The sequence below is a fragment of the Hyla sarda genome, chromosome 5, assembly GCF_029499605.1.
Source record: "Hyla sarda isolate aHylSar1 chromosome 5, aHylSar1.hap1, whole genome shotgun sequence".
NCBI lineage: Eukaryota > Metazoa > Chordata > Amphibia > Anura > Hylidae > Hyla > Hyla sarda.
This window is the reverse complement of record NC_079193.1, coordinates 312398929-312414986: the sequence shown is the minus strand read 5'-3', so window position 1 is coordinate 312414986 and position 16058 is coordinate 312398929. Positions and strand designations below refer to the sequence as shown.

At 37.7% G+C, this 16058-nt stretch overlaps 1 protein-coding gene across 3 annotated transcripts in view; it reads right to left on the bottom strand.

The window, feature by feature from the left end:
• The window catches only part of ZFHX4 (zinc finger homeobox 4), a 181484-nt gene extending 172706 nt beyond the window's left edge, over positions 1–8778 (bottom strand). Inside the window, exon 1 of one of the 3 annotated variants that reach the window (XM_056522183.1) lies at positions 6182–8778. The gene's annotated coding sequence lies outside the window, so the exon portion shown is untranslated. Of the gene's footprint in view, positions 2459–6181 lie in introns of those variants that run through there. The other 2 variants (XM_056522180.1, XM_056522179.1) reach the window with 2 other exon arrangements.
• Positions 8779–16058: the final 7280 nt, after the last annotated feature.

The following is a 16058-nucleotide window of genomic DNA, read 5'->3' as shown; positions in this document are numbered from 1 at the left end:
CTTCTTGCTGTCAGACAGATTTTTTTCCCCTTTCCCTGCGTGGAGATGTCTAATCCAAGTTGCAACGGAGTAAAACTGGAGGGGGTGAAAAGAAGAAAATAAAAAAGAAAAGAGAACGGACACCCAGCAGCAATGAGTGCGGACTGCTCTCTGGTATGTCAGTTCGGAGGAAAGAAAAGGAAGGAAGGGGGAGTTAGCTGGGATCTGTGCAGATGGGGAATGTGTGTGTGTATGTGAGAGAAACAAAGTGAGCCTCTGAGCAAGCAGAGAGAGAGAGAGGGAGAGAGTGGGAGAGAGAGCGAAATATCAAAGATTGTGCAAGATCAGCCTGGAAAGATAATCAATACCCGACCTAAATTTAACACAAACTGCTCAATAAAAGTTAAAGAAAAAAAAACTTACTTTCCATTTCCCCCTCGCAGTTTTCACTCGTCCTTCTGATACAGACTGTGTGTGTGAGTGTCTCTCTCTTCAGCTTATTCACAACAGCTGATCCCATCCAATAAAAGGATAACGTTCATCAAGAGGCGAAAAAGGAAAAAAAAAATCAGGATAAAAAAAGGACAATCGTACAAAAAAAGGAATAATCCTGGAACTTTTTGCAGGAGTGCAGAGACGAGGAACAGAGCGGAGAGGGGGCTCTGCTTGTTGTTCTGGGTCCGCTGGGTGTGAAAGCATGTGCCATCCGCTGCCTCGCTGTTTGCTTGTGAAGGGCTTGGGAAAAGGAGGAAAGGAAATGAATGTCTTTATTCTGCTAATTATTATCGTTTTAGCCCTGTTTAAAAAAATGGCTGATTAAGTTGAGTGCGCATGTCTTTGTGTGTCTGTTCCTGATATGCACTCTGGGAATGAGAGAGAGCGAGCGAGAGAGCGAGAGGAGAGGAGAGAGAGAGGGGGAGGTGTAATTAGTGAGGTGATCAACAGTCTCCAGATTGCAAATGACGTGCAGCCCGGACTTAGAGCCGCTCGCTGGGGCTGCAGAAACCACAACAATAATCAGAAGCAGGATCACAGAGCAGACCATCCACTCCTGGCTGAAGACTTAATTACTAACACACACATGTATGCAAACTATAGGGCTTGGGAGAATGAACAGAATCACAAAGATAATCACATACCAGAAGGAAAAAAAAAAAAAAAAAAAGAGGCTCCTCTTAGATTTACCTTACAAGGCATTTAAAGGTAGGAGCGCTTCTACACCGCTTGTTTTATAGGGGCACCAGAGTCGTAAGATAAAAATATATCAAACTACAAAATTCAAAACCTATCTGAATTGTAATTTGAAAGTTCTAAGATGATTTTTTCCCATTTTCTCTGATTTCTCATTGACTTGCAAAAAATTTATAATAATAATAATCATAATTTTGAAAATTCATTCTAATAGTATACACTACAGTTGGCAAATCAGTCCACATAGTAATAAGACTGATTTGGACTGCCGTAATTCTACTGTCATTCCGTCGGACAATCCCCGAAGCATTTTTTGGCGCCGAAGGGAAAAATTTGACCGTGAAGGAAATAGAATTTTCAGCAATTTTTTTTTTACTTCATCTATTTATATATTTTTCAATGAACTGTGGTCAAGATCAATAGGATAGAATACACAACAGCGTAGCTACCTCTATAGAGGATTATAGTCAGATTTATCATGCAAAGTCCAAAAATGTACATTACACTTGGTGTAAATGACACAGACAGAGATATTTTGCTTAATCACACTCTTTTACCAGCACGAGTTCCACAAAGCAAAAAAAGTAAATACAAGTTGAGAGCAAAGGATGTTTACAATGTCAAAAGCCTAAGCAGGTGAACCATAACCTCATGTTGGAACTGATGTGCCTTTTAAGTCCAGGATTCCTGGGCTACACGTCAAAAACTTGTCTTAGGCCTTAAGTACCAAGTCTGCCAAATGCCAACGGAAAGGGTTAGCACCATTAAAGCTCCTGGGCTATTTTAGAGGAATAAATAAAATAAAAATGTATATATAGATATCATACAAGGCACAGACAAGAATTATGGCGAACTACAGGTCAGCGATAGGAGCGCTTTACTAGAAGACGATTTTGCCAATTCCTTTAAATGATAACATTTGAGTCTAAGTTTGCAAATTGAAACCACTTGCCGTGCTACAAGGGTGCAGAATTCTACTTAGTGAGAGCAGATAGGTAATATGGTCAAATTTTTAAGAAAAAAAAATCTACAAGTATAAGAAAAGCAGATTCCGCGTGATGGTTCTACCAGACCCAAATATGTACCTTATTAGCCAAGAAGACGAGAGACCAAACTGCACTGCATAGCTGTAAAATCGCTCGTAATCTTCCCAAGTATATTTCTGTGAAAATCTCAAGTGGACTCTAGATTTCTCTTTATTATCTTTACACACACCTACACGCAACAATTACACAGCAATACAAGATGGGTGTGCATATATAATGGAGGCACCAAATAGATGTGCGAGCGGGTGGAAGAGTGATATATTATAATGCTCCAAATACATATGTATGTATATATATATATATATATATATATATATATATATATATATATATATATATATATATATATATCCCAATTAAAGAGTATTTTCAAAATAATAATGCAATCACACTAGCCCTATAGACATGAAGACTAAACCTGGGCATAAAAGTATTTTTCTCATATTTATATACATATATATATATATATATATTTTTTTTTTACTATTTTAAAACTTTAATGTAAACATCCATGGACCCCCTTCCCCCCCCCCCAAAAAAAAAAAAAAAAAAGAAAGAAAGAAAGCACTATGGACATGCAAAGGCTATATCAGCAATGTCTTTCTTACTGTTTTGGATTTCTTTCTATCTTTGTAAGTATGGTTTGAGTGTTACTGAATTACAGCTAAATGGACAAAAGAGAAGGCAGGGAATGTGAAGAGGTGAGTTCCCATTTTCATTCTTTCCCCTGTGAATGTTTACTGCCCCTCCTAACCCTTTTATTCTCTGCCCTCTCCCTCTCTCTCTCTCTTCCTAAAAATAGTAGCTCTGGGGAAAAAAAAAAAAAAAAGATACTGCGGGAAGTTCAGTTAGAAGAAAATCAGGGATGGCCAGGGATCTAGGAAAAATCGAAGAAGGTTAAAGCGGAGAGAGAGAGCCAGGTTGGCAGATGTGAAGGGGACGATACGAAGAGTGCAAGAGAAAGGACAGAGAGGAGGCAGCAGCAACCCGGGAGAGGAGAAAGGAGGGGAGGGAAGGATGGATGAAAGCGAGCGAGGGACGAAGCAAGGAGGCAGGCAGCGTTAGGCAGATCCATTCAGGTTTGTTTTATTAACCTCTGTCATGGTTATTATTTATATCTTCTTTTACTTTGATTTCTTACTCCTTTTCTCTTTATTTCTTTTCATTATTTCTATTTTTATGACTCTTCACTCCAAAAATGGCTTAGGATTCATGCTTCTACATATCCCTGCTGTCCACCTCTCCCCCCCCCCCCCAGCTTCTTCCTTCCTCAATTTCCTAAGTTCATCAAGTTCATTCATTATTCTGCGAGCATTATTGTGTCAGATGCTGTTCTAGCTGTAGGATGAGTTAAAAGCTGCTTCTCAGTATATGCAACACCTCTTTCCCATCCTTACTGTTTCTCCCTTCATGTGTGCAAATAATCTCTAGCAGGCATCCTCTTTGTAGTCTGTGGTCATATGAGAATACTTTTCAAATGCTGAGATGTTCTCCTTTGCTTAAATTTACATTTATTTTTTATTCCCCTAAAAAAAAGTCATTTATTTAACTAATCGCCTCTATGTTTCACTCCCCTTTTCTTATGTTCTTCTTACTGTCATTCCCACTCTCTGTCTTATGATCTTGCACCATTGCCTCACGCACAACCTCTGATCTCCCCTCTTATCGATATCCCATTCTTACAGTTAACATTTACATCAGTTTGAGGCAAAATCCTGTACAACAAGCCCTATTGGATCAGCAAAGCAAACATACACACACGACTACTGTACAGCCTCTCCAACCTTTCTGTGTTATGCTGTGTCCAGGACCTTTTCCAGCATCAAAGGGGTTAAACAATCAACATTCCTCGTATAACTAGGACCCTACTGCTCTTTTTATGGGACGTGTGGTCAGTCACTTTGCCATGAAAAAAAAAAAAAAATAACAAAACATTTATTTGCTCAGTAAATTGATCCCAGCAAACAAGTAAAAGAGAAAAAAAATCCATGGCATGGACATGCTAAAACCTGTAATTACATAGCATCTCCCTTTTAATAGACGTCCCATCACTAATAACTGTCCGATATCCCTCCCCCCACCCCCCAGCCCAAGGGAAAGCGAATCCATGTCTTTTGACGATGTTCACTAAGTCTATAGACCAGCTCAGTTTGAAACGAGGTATTACAAGATTTCAGTGTTAGAGACCCTTTGTCTGAGCTGGAGACACTTTCAGATCCCCAGCCCCCAATTCTATGGCTTTTCTTGTTGCCTCTCTTCCTCCCGGGGGCTATTTGACAGTGCAGCGTGTTAACTAACCTTTCCCCAAATAAATAACAGATACCAAAATTTTATACACAAAGACACGAAAATAAAACAACTCAACGAAACTGACAACTTCTTTTTGATATCGAACGTTAATCCCACCACTGCAACTTGTCCCACATTTGTTTGCGTAACATTGATATTTTTGGCAAACCACATAATTAATTCTAATTGCCGGCAACATCAACACATCATTAGCACCCACTGACATGTACATATGTAAATGTCTTGTAGATACAGTTGCCCCCACTGTCATTTTACTGCCCCCTGTTTAAGTCACAGCTGATCCAAACAAAACAAACAATTAGAACAAACTTATGGCCGGTGACAATCACTTCCTTGGGTTCTCATTGGTTACAAAATGATCTTAGGAGAAAGGAAACACTTGGTTACAGAGATTTGAGGAGGTGAGTGCAGGTTCCTGAGAGCCTTTTATGCAGTTTAATTTTACTCTTAAAGTGGCAAAAGAAAGCTGGTGCATCTGAGCAGGATGCTGTCACCATGTAACTTTTATGCTACTTTTATCACCCACTAGAGCGTAGGGAAAAATTCAAGGTGCAGAGGGCTAGGCAAACTAGAAAGTGGCTAAAAGAAAAGGAGGCAGTGTTTCCTAATCAAATAAGGTTAGGGGAATAATCTGAATGCCTGTAAAAGATGTGATAGTGGGGGAAACACTGATAGAGGCGAAAGGAAGAGCAAAGGTCATCTGAAAGGAAGCAAGGAAAGCAGAATTATGAACAAAGACACAGCTCAGGAATAAGAAAAGGAAGAAAAAAAAAAAGATGACACGGAAGGGAGAAGGAAGGTAGAAAGAGCCAGGGCGCAGACAGGGTTATGGGTTCAGGAGCCCTCTGGGCTTTAAGAGGTCAAAGCTCTCTGACAGTCCCCCCTATTTTAGGCAACCATCCAGTGTTTATAAACAAATCACATCACTGTAGTCCTAAAAGAAAAGCATCCTACTATCTCCACAGCTCTCGTTTGACCCTGACACCAAACCAGAAAAAAAAAAAAGAAATCATTGACCTCACTCCAAAAATGACACACTTCCTAAATCCTCCAAAAACCCAAGCAAATCATAAAAATAATTCAGAACTATTTTGGAATGCAATAGTGTACACAATTACTGCGATGATATGAAATAACTTGACCTCAATAGTATATAAAAACAATTCCAAGATCTTCTAAAACAATACACCACTTCTCATGAATTTGCTATAAACAAACCATTATGAATAAAATCTATTAGCCCTGGCAAAAGGAAAAGATCCAAGAGCAAAAAAACAAAAACAAAAGAAAAAAACATAAGAAATATACAAATACTCATGAAAACAATACATTAATAAAGCCAGTATAGATCAAGATTTATTTTCCCTTATCGGATGTAACCGATAGCTTGATCTAAAATGTAACAAAGAAAACAATCAAGAAAAAATAAACGCAGTAAAATAATTCCCAGAAACCACAGCAAAGCTAATATAAAATAGGAATAATACCACAGATCTGAAAAGATACTGACCCATACACCCAACAGACTGTACCTTCAGATCTGGAAAAAAATTTGCTTAAAATATGAAAAGATTGTAATTGCATCAAAAATACCTTCAAATTTCACATTTATTTTTTTTTCCCCAAGATAAACTAAAGATGAAAGAAAACTATACCTCAGGAGAAAAAAGCTCATCTTCTGTCCTTTGTCTATCAGCCTCCTGTTAAAGCATATGGAAAATGTTTTCAAAATGCCGAGATTTGGCACATTGTCATTGCAAAGAGAGGAGCGCAGTGATGCTGTTATAGAAAATGGGAAATAAATTCAGGATTGGGTGCTGCCTCCTTCAATGCGGATTTATCTAAGTTTAATTTAATATTCTGCAATCACTGTATGATCACATATAATTCACCTGGATATTTTTTAAGGGCTCTCCTTAAATAGGTTGACCAAGACAGAACAGCCCTTGGATAGATCAATCTGTTACTTTATTTGCATTATTTCTGGCAATTTTAAACCTTTATTAGCATTTTAAAAACTCACAGGAAAAACACGTCCACATGCAAAAGACATAACCTAATGCAGAGATCCAAAGAAAAAAATCAGACAAAAACAACCTAAAGAGCCCAAAGCACAGCACCTTGCTCTGACACTTTAACACCACAAAATGGTTGGTTGTTAAACCCTAAATCTTTAATCAAATTATTGGCATTTCAATTGATTAGATAAACTAAAATCTATAAGGGACTACAAGTCCTTTCAAATCCTTATCTCCCTCTTTTTCCTAAACAAACCTCCCCAACCCCCAAAAACGATGATCAGAACTCAGAAGGCAAATGAGGCATTCTTAAGATATTGAATTACGATAATAAAATTATTTCCACCTGGAAAGGTCTAATAATGTAATAACGGCAATGATGATAGTAATTATAATAATGAATAATTCAGCAACCCTTTGACATACATAAGAGAACATAGTTCAAAAGATTGCATTTTGAGGAATTTTTAATACCTTATATATTTTTATTTATTTTTTCGGACTTGAAAATTGTCATTTTAAGAAAGATCATTTTCTGTCTAATTGAAAGGAATAACTGTGACCTGTATCTGGGAGAGCCTGTGAGAAAAAAAAATAGTATACTAAATACATTAAGATAGAACACATGATGGAAATGAACCCTTTCTAAGAACCTTTTTGATATCTATAGATATAGTTTTAGATACATATTTAGATGTACTTTATATCGTCCTAAACCTCAGCTGTCTTAATGCATTGGCTGCTCTGAAGATATTTTTGTTTTGCAATGATCAATTTTTTGCCTTTTTTTTTTTTTTTTGCTACACGATAGAATTTATTTAGAAGGCAGGAATCCACAAAGTGGAGAAATGCAGGCTGCATGCTTGTGGCATTTTGACTGCGAGAAGAGGAAGTGTTGCTGTAACGGGTATTATGTTTATTTGATAAAGAAAATCAATGGAAGTGGCTGTAAAGTAGTTAGTGAGGCGTGTGTTTGGGACTCGGGTTGAATAGTGACTCCGACGGGCTGGTCGATCAGCTATAAGAGCTTTGGAAATCTAACCTAACCCTCAGACCATGCTACTTCTTACTCACTGCAACACATGCTCCAATCTGTCTCTTCCCCTCCTGCTTCCTTGGTTAACCCTTTCTCCCTGGGACTTGTCACTCATATTATTCCTCTGCTTCTTTTCATTATCTTGCTTCCTATTCCCCATTAATGCATATAGATTTGTATGCAGAATACCCTCAGCTTGCATGCTCTTAGTTTATTTAAATCTTTTTTTGTGTGTAAAACACTTCATTTCTTAATTTGCATTCCTTTTAAAATTTGTAATTTTTTGTATACTTTTGAAAGCATTTCCGTACAATTTTGATATTTCCTCTAATTGACTATGCCAAACATACATTTTCCTATTACCCTGTATTGTTTTTGCTACCTAAAATGCCCTGAAGTTGCGTCTATCCAACATATGGCTTATCTGCTTCTCTTGTCCATTTTTGCTTGGCTTTTCCCTGTTATTGTCTGAAGGGTTACCTCAATGCACCCATAGGCTCAACAATACCTAGAGAATTGCTTACCTCTGCCTCAGACTCTCAGTGGCTTGTGCATGTGGTCAAAAATTATAGCTTTTATTTTTGCAGTGCAGATATTGTCATCTGTGAAAGGTAACTACTCACGTTTTTACCTCCTTCTTTTTTTTTTCCTTCAACTAATGCATGTCCTTTGAAATATCTCTGTCATATTCATGATTTGTCACTATGCATTGTTTTCTTTGACTTGATGTCTTTAGCTGCAGAAATATCTCAGCATAATACATTTGTATAGTTGTGGACCAACAACAAAAAAAAAAGCCCTATGCTATATTGTTTTATTTTTTTTTTCCGGTATTTTTTTTGTTCTGATGAAAATAAAGCAAAAATAACAAAAGAAATGTAGCATGTATCGCTTTTGTATCTTTTTTGACCCTCAATTTCCAGACTTCCAGATTTAATTCACATGGGCTTTTCATAAATCACCTTTCCATTCGGCAGTACAGGTTGAGAGTGATGCACTTGTAAAAGCCACTGACATTACCTTGTGTATTTCAGGAAGAGGCATCGGTTATTAATAAATAGCATAGAAATCACTGCAAAATTCCACAATCTGGTAAAATGAATTTCTCTTCTAGTGTGTCTTTAGCTGAATATGACTATATACTAGTTCTGAATAACTGGTTAATTTAGTACAAAAAAAAAGTAAATATTTAATACAAATTTTTAATAAAGAACATTGCATTGAATATGGTGTAATTGTGTATTTTATCCACAACCCTTGTTTATATTAGATCTGCTCACAGTCATATAATACCCATGTGTCGCTTGTGTGATATATCAGGATTATCATCTGATACTTGTATCACAAACTAGACTTAGCTTTTTTTTTGTACAATCTGGGTTTTGGGCCTAGTTCCGAGGAGTGTTTGGCAATATTATCAGGTGTTTAAAGGGTAAATACTAGCCCTTATTTTTTTGGAAATACTACTAAAAAGCTCCATTCCCATTGCATTACGGTGTATGAAAACCACATTTGTTTCCTTCGTAATTCTGTATTACTGGCAACACAGTGCATTTCTAGTTCACCTAGAAGAGTTTTCCAGCTATTGTATACATGGAGATAGGAGTGATAATATTCGTGTTATAGATAAGAAATAATGACTATTCTTCCTCATTACTGGGCTCACTAATGAATATTAGACCAAAAAAGCCTAATATAAAATGTTATTATTGTAGACAGACCTATGTCCCACACTACAGGCTCCTTCCCATATATCTGAAAATGTTTCCATCCAGCATTGTAGATCACAGGGAAAATGATGCCATTGTTGTCAATGGGGTCATACCTGGCCTCAGTATATGTCATTCAAAAATGGCAGACTGGTCCAGGAGACGGATAGGAAATTGTCTCTTTCAACACTGTCTTATCCCAGGCCAGGTAACAAGTGATGCATTTTTGCATCAGATGTGATCAATTTTTTGCATTTAAAATATATCCTAATGCAAATATATATATATATATATATATATATATATATATATATCCAGCCTAACATGTCAAAGAATAGGAGTACAGATGACCATACATGTAATGGTGTTAGGATTCTACTAATGTGAATCCTGCGTTTCGAGTGAAAGCATTCAAGCCAGGGGGAAAAAAAATGTCCTGAAAAAAAAAAGTATGAAAAATTTCCACTCAAGGGCTGGTACGGCTAATGGGAACAGAGTTCCTGCTGTTGAAAAAGTACAGGAACTCAGTTCCCACAAGTACCTGCAGGACTTAAGCCCTGATTCAACCCATTGAAGCCTACTAAAGCCACTATTTATCCAGCACTCAGAATATTGTCTGCATTGCCAATTCTTGACTCCAACCCCAAGGCCAACTACTGTATTTACAATTTTTTTGAAAGCCTTACTACAGTTGTAAGCAATGGTAATATTTTTGGAACTTCTAACATGATTGAAATGGTCATGGTTGGTATTAAACTAGCACGAAAAACTCATTAGTAAAAGTTAAAAAATCCAGGTCCTAGGGTATCACATGTGCAGCTGACAAAATGAGAACCCGGTTTAATTGTGTGGCTTATGGGTAGTAATAGAAATTCTCTCTCTTTTATGGCGTCACCATAGATCTTCTCAACCACCTTCTACCAGCGCAATCTCCGCAAATCAACATTAAACTAATCCCTGCCATGTCTTGACAACTTGTAAAGATGATCTTCTTGCTTCTCCTAAGTCCTGGTAATAAGAAAATCCTCCCCAGTTACGGCATCTCTTGGAAAGTGTAAAAAACTGTTCCTTGAAGTCATTTTCTTAACCCTGTTTGCGCTCGATGCTCCTTCCAGATAGTTGGGTGTGTTGAGTCAGGTAGGACATGGGGTTTGTACAATTAAACCATTTTATTGTCTATATTAGCTTGATACCGAAAAGGAGAGGGGGGGGGGGGGTCATCACATTCTGTTTGAGTGAGTTTAGAATAAATCTAAAGCTTTCAATGACACTAGCCTTTTAAATTTACACATCTGTCCGACATCAGAGGTTAGAACTTTGCCTGGTAATCCAGGCATGGAACGTTCATATTGCCGTCTTGTTCTTACTATTATGATGAAACTTCAAACTTACTGCCATGGGCCTGCAACCTCTAGTCATGATCAATACAGTGGAGAGAGTGACTCGCCTAGCACATCAAAGTGGAGCTATTGTAGAGAGGCACCAAGACAGAAGGATGAAGTGTTGAGGATTATAGTGCATGAAATCATTTTCCTGCAACAGCGACTACTACATTAAGTGGTGTATTCAACAAGCCCCGTAAAAGCAAATTGCATAGTGATCAGACCAAAACTCCTCTGACTTTGTGTGCGATATAGGATGAATGGAACAATGAGACTCTTCCATTTCAGGAGTAAGTGCAGCACTTGTGCCAGTGACATCTTATTGAAATGTAAATACTTTTTGTACATATTGCACGATTGGAGACCAAAATGGCCCAATTGAAAAAAAAAAAAGGAATGGAAAAAAAAAAAAAAAAGAGGAAGATACCTTATTGACAATACATTGCATTTTACTCTTCCGGGATCTTCATGTTCCCCTTTGATTTGTGTTATAGCAACATATAAAAAAAAAAGGGTATTTGCAATTGTTGATGTTATTGGAAATGCGGTGATGCTAATGACAAATAGTAAAATACACCAATGGAAATATCGTAAAATTTTTATTATTTATCTATCTGTCCATTTATCTCAGTGGTCTCAAACTGTGGCCCTCCAGATGTTGCAAAACTTCAACTCTCAGCATGCCCGGACAGCCAACGGCTGTCCGGGCATGCTGAGAGTTAAAGTTTTGCATCATCTGGAGGGCCACAGTTTGAGACCACTGATCTATCCCATATCTATCTATCTATCTAATTTCGATGTATCTTTCTTTCTTTCTCTCTTGAAGGGGTATTCTGCTGTAAACATCTTATCCCCTATCCAAATTATAGGGGATAAGATGTTAGATTGTGGGGGGGGTCCTGCCGCTGGGGACCCCCCTGCGATCTCCACTGCAGCACCTCTATCATTCGGTGCATGGAACGAACTCCGCTCCATGCTCGATGACTGATGATGCCAGCCGTCACCTCCTTCTCCATTTACGTCTATGAGAGGAGGCGTGGCAGCTATGTACTAGCCATCACGCCCCCTCCCATAGACAGGAATGGAGGGGGCGTGGGGTGACGTCACGGACGCAATCTAACGTCACCCACTGTGATTAAACATCTTATCCCTATCCTTTGGATAAAGGATAAGATGTTTACAGCGGAGAAATATAAAAACAGAGCTAATTTCTTTCAAAAACAGTTCCATGTCTGTCCCCAGGTTGTCTTTGGTATTACAACGTGACTCCATTCACTTCAGTGAAGCTGAACTGCAGAACTACTCCCAATCTGGACATAGACAGGGAGTGTTTTTTTTTTTTTTTGGAAGAAATTATCTCTGTTTTTCTATTCCTGGATAACCCCTTTAAATCTATCAATCTAAGCATCTATCTCTCCATCCATTCATTCTATCACTCTGAAGGCAATCTGTCTATCACTAGTCACAAAACTGCTAGGAGACATGTCCCATTTGATCTCGTACCCAATACACAATAATGTACCTTAATTGAGAGATATGTTTAAGTGTAATTATCTCTGGAATTATATCCCAGAAGGCTTTGTTCACACAATTATGTTTTTTTCCATAAGCTTACCTCATTTAAAGAAAAGTATGCAGCCTCAGGTAACCTCAGAATACCAGCAATTATGACATTATGACCCGCTATATCAAAGTGTAGTAAGTTTTACAACAGATAAAGACAAGACCTGCAAAAAAATAAAAACCTCAGATGTGATTAATATAAAGCATAGATAGCCCAGAGTTTACATGAAAGCTTTGTATCTGGTGGAATTGGAATATTTTGCTATCATGTTATTACCAGTTATGTTCACATAATTATCCATACTAACATGCTGTCCTTCTTGGATGACAATGTATGTGAATGTACTTAGAGGGAAATAGTTTATTTTTGGGGTGTATACACTGCAAACTAATAAATAAATTAAGAGCTATAGTAAAGTTGGATGTGCTCATCAGATCAAAGTTGGCCAATCCAGATTATATTGAATCGTCCAACAGTCTGATGTTGATGGGGTCCTTAATGCCATATTGGGGGAAAGATGAATTGGACATGTGAGATTTCAATATGTCTTATCCTTTATGACCATTTAAAGTGGACCTGTCCGCTGGAAAAAAGGATTGTTAATAAGCACATGGCTAGATCAGGCTAGTCATCATGATTATGGGCATCCATAGGTCTTTTCAGCGCCGAGATATAAGCCTTTTTGACAATATGTAAATGAGGCTTAAGTGTCCAGTGGGCGTTCACCCAGGGTTTCCAGCTCACTTTATATTATTCACCACTTCCATGCCCACTTGCATATATCTACCCCACCTTAGCTTGGACGCAAGCACAGAGGTGGTAAATAAGAAAAAATGGACTATCTAACCCTTGGCTCCTGCAGTGATGGAGAACACTCAACAATGGGAACAACATTACCCTGATTTATTTCTTCTTATTCATTTGTTTGTTTTCTAAATGCAAAATGAAGCAACTTTCTAAATAGTCTTTATTAAAAATTTCCTACCATTTTACTGCTTCTTAGAGGGAGATAAAAAAAAACTGTCACTCAGGCTTTCTGCTGGTGGTAAACAGGAAGAAAACCACATAAAGGCAGTGTGCAGGTTAGAATCTTATGAGCTGTGTACAGATGTAATATAGGAAGAAAGCAGCACTATGCAGAAAAAAAGTGACTGTCCACAACTGATGCCACAATTGCGCACAAAGTGCATCAGTTGTCTATGGGTCTGATGCCCAGTTATTTCTGCAGGCTGGACAGGGGGAACACTGCAAGACACGTTCCTTCTTCCAGCATACCCTTCATCCCGATTTAGGTGCCGATTAATTCTGAACAGTCCAATTCAAATGAATGGGATCTTTTTAATCATTACTTTCCCTCCAGCTTAGGTGTCCAGTGGGCGTTCAACCAGGGTTCCCAGCCCACTTTATATTATTCACCACCTCCATGCCCACTTACATATATCTACCCCACCTTAGGTTGGAAGCAAGCACAAAGGTGGTAAATAAGAAAAAATGGACTAGCTAACTCTTGGCTCTTGCAGTGCTGGAGAACACTCACTGGACACTTGAGCCTCACTTACATATTAACAAAAAGGCTTATATCTTGATGCTGGAAAGTACGATTGTCTATGCACATTAGATAGCTACCATGTCAGCTCTCTCATGATTTATCCCTTCATTTATACCCTTATTTTCCGACTGACATGTCTGCTTTAGCAATGATTGCCTGTCCACAGGATATGCCATTATTGTCTGATTGGTAGGGTGCCTCATCCCTGTTGATCAGCCTCTCAGCAGAGCAATGACTCCTGAATATACACAATAAACAGCCGGAAGCAGTTGGCATTGTAGTGAATGGGAGCTGTGCTGCAGTAACCTGGCACCACCACTATACCATGAATGGCACTGAGGCTTGTGACCACTGTGTATGCACCAGGGCCTCGTCTCTGATGAACAGCTGATTGGCAGAGGTGCTGGGTGTCGGCACCCCGGCAATCAGACTTTGATGGCCTATCCTGTGACATTTCAAGTTAACATAAACAAACACGGGGTGGTAAGTCGAAAAGAAAGTGACTTAAAAGAAAAGCTACAAATTTCATAATTTTAATGACATTTTTTGCAATAATATATATATATATATATATATATATATATATATATATATATATATATTTTTTTTTTATTAAAAAAACATAACTGTTGTTTTTTTATGATGCTTTTCAAGTCCTGTAGAAAAGTACTGAAAATTGCTTGGTACATTGTACAAAACAAAAGCAAAAATAACGCACTTTGGCCTACAGAAAAAGGGTTTAAGAGTTTACAATTTATTTTTTCATGGCCTTTTTTTTTGTGGACGAAAGGTTACCCCAGTTGGTACGAGTAAAAATTATGATGACCTAATTTAAGTGAGATGTGACCTTTACATGTTGTTCTTTGTGTGAGAGAATTAGGCATAATATGTTCCTAAAATTTTAAAATTATGTGCGATAAAAAAAAACTGAAAGCTATGTATAATTTATTAAATGTCATTGCTAGACAAACAAAAATGTATTTTTATAAGGCATATAAAACCCTTTTGCCAATACCCACAGAGTAGACTCAATGGCCCACGTTTATCATTGTCTTTGGACTGTTTTTTGTGTCTAAAAAGGGGCAAAAAAAAGGAGCAAGCAGGGTTTTTTGTGCCTTTTTTTGCACCTATTGTGTTTACACATTTCCGCTGATTTTGAGTTGCAATCCACTGATTTTGGCAATACACATGATATGGAAGGGTTTTATCAACTGCAACTTTTTTGTGGAAAGGAGTAAAAAAGGCGCAAAGCCACTGAAAAGTCTCTAAAACGACACCAGCCCATGCTTGCTGTAGCTTTTTGGTGCATGTGAAGACAGAAATTTCAGAAAATGTGACCTGCACAAAATTTATCAAATGCTCTTTGACCATTTAATGAATTTGGTTCTCCTACAAATTATCAGCACACAAAAAAAAGGTGTAAAAAAATGCTTCACTTACACTACAATGATAAATGTGGGCCAATGATCCCCAATATATAACACTTTATCAATAATCTAAAGATACATTTCCTTCTGAAAGCCAAGACATTGAATTGTTCTCACCAACAATGTTTATTTTGACAATTCAAACATGTTTTTTTTTTAAACTGTACAATTATGTTTACATGTAAGCGCTCTAATTTTCAGTATAAATAATCACTTCAAGTTGCGATCATACAGTTGATTACCATTCAACTAACAGGCTGCCCCTTCTACAATGATTGTAACATGCAATCAAAAGTAGTTTAATTGTGCAAAAAAACTTTGTGGAAAGGCAAAGGAACAACATTACCCTGATTTATTTCTTCTTATTTATTTGTTGGTTTTCTAAATGCAAATTGAAGCAACTTTCTAAATAGTCTTTATTAAAAATGTCCTACCATTTTACTGCTTCTTAGAGGGAGATTAAAAAAAAACTGTCACTCAGGCTTTCTGCTGGTGGTAAACAGGAAGAAAACCACACAAAAGGCAGTGTGCAGGTTACAATCATATAGGAAGAAAGCAGCATTATGCAGAAAAAAGTGACTGGCCACAACTGATGCCACAATTGCGCACAAAGTGCATCAGTTGTCTATGAGTTTGCAGTTATTTCTGCAGGCTGGACTGGGGGAACACTGCAAGACACGTTCTTTCTTTCAGCATACCCTTCTTCCCGATTTAGGTGCAGGTTAATTCTGGACAGTCCAATTCAAATGAATGGGATCAGTTTAATCATTACTTTCCCTCCAGCGCTTTTCTAATGTGCTGGTTGGGAACTGAGCCAGAACACCAGATATATGTGATGGTGCCCTAA